The 1,319-nt window shown below is 34.0% G+C and overlaps 1 protein-coding gene across 1 annotated transcript in view; it reads left to right on the forward strand.

Annotated features, from left to right (window-relative positions):
• LOC107096125 (type II inositol 3,4-bisphosphate 4-phosphatase-like) overlaps positions 1-1,319 on the forward strand; it is a 41,779-nt gene that overhangs the window by 2,626 nt on the left and 37,834 nt on the right. Inside the window, exon 2 of the mRNA XM_015392638.1 lies at positions 220-400. The gene's annotated coding sequence lies outside the window, so the exon portion shown is untranslated. The remainder of the gene's footprint in view (positions 1-219; positions 401-1,319) is intronic.

Genomic DNA, 1,319 nt, shown 5'->3' on the forward strand with positions numbered 1-1,319 from the left:
GAAGGAGAAATGGAGGCCATTAAACTATGATCGACTCCAAGCTCTGATCTAAAAATACCGATCTCCATTCATCAGCTTGATATAGAACTGCAGAGCATTTTAGATCCTCAGACCGGAACATTGGTTTTAGTTGTGATTGAAAAATGAGGACTCTCTGGTGAAAACTGTCTCCTATCTCTGTCTAAACTGGCATTAAAACATGGTTCTTTCTTTATGTAGGAAATAATCAAATCTATAATGGAGCTGTAAAGAGGATGAAGCTGAGGAAGAACCTCCATCTCCTGATGAGCCCATCTAGAGACCAAACATCTAGAGACCAAACATCTAGAGACCAAACATCTAGAGACCAAACATCTAGAGAACAAACATCTAGAGACGTCAGCTGGACGGAAAACTGCAGGTCAGTCACCTTGTGTTCTCATTTCTTCTATTCCACTTCTTTAGTTTTTATCTGAGTCTTTTTATCCTTTTCCTTTTTTTCGACTCGGATCTATCATATCATTATCTATTATCGATTTTATTCTAATCTAAGCTTTTCTATTCTGATCTACTCATTTATGATCTGTCTGATTGTGTGTGTGTATCTATTCTACTCTGTTCCGTTCTATTCTACATAACTCTATTTGAGACAGATTTGTTTTATTATCTGTTTTGTTCTTCTATTGTTTCAGATTCATATATTTGTTTCTATTCTGATCTGATATTTTCTCTTCTACTCTCATCTATTCCACTATATATCAGGGACATAATAAGTTTAATTCCCTCCCCCAAAAAACATAATTGTTTACAGAGTTTACATTTTCAAATATTAAAAATAATGCTTTGGAAATGTAAATATTATAAAGGTAAAGGCTCCCAATTGCAGCAAATTTTGAAAAATTTAATTTTTACTGGACCTGAACTAGAACTTTGTCTAAATGATTAGAAAAAAATAAATATCTAGAAAAGCATTTGGAGGGAGCAGATGTTCGCCAAGCAGCAAATTCTGCCCCATATTTTGACATGCATCTGCAATTTTAAATCAATTGTTCCTCGGCATAAGGTGCCGAGAAAAAAAAATTTTCCTCAGAATTTGTTCACATGTTTCTAATTGATCCTGCCAACAAACCAACAACCTTCCCTTTTCCTTTAAAAAATCTGTGTCCATATTATGATCTGAATCCTCATAAAAGTTGTATGGATGGTTTCTTGGCATAAGAAACACCTCTGATAAAAGTCTCATAAAAATCCGCCCATAACCTTTACAGATATTCTGTACTTAGGCAGTAAAACAAACTCTCCTGAAAACATAACTTCATTTGCAAAAGTAAGAAAAAAAA

The sequence above is a fragment of the Cyprinodon variegatus genome, unplaced genomic scaffold, assembly GCF_000732505.1.
Source record: "Cyprinodon variegatus isolate N-32 unplaced genomic scaffold, C_variegatus-1.0 Scaffold600, whole genome shotgun sequence".
Lineage (NCBI taxonomy): Eukaryota > Metazoa > Chordata > Actinopteri > Cyprinodontiformes > Cyprinodontidae > Cyprinodon > Cyprinodon variegatus.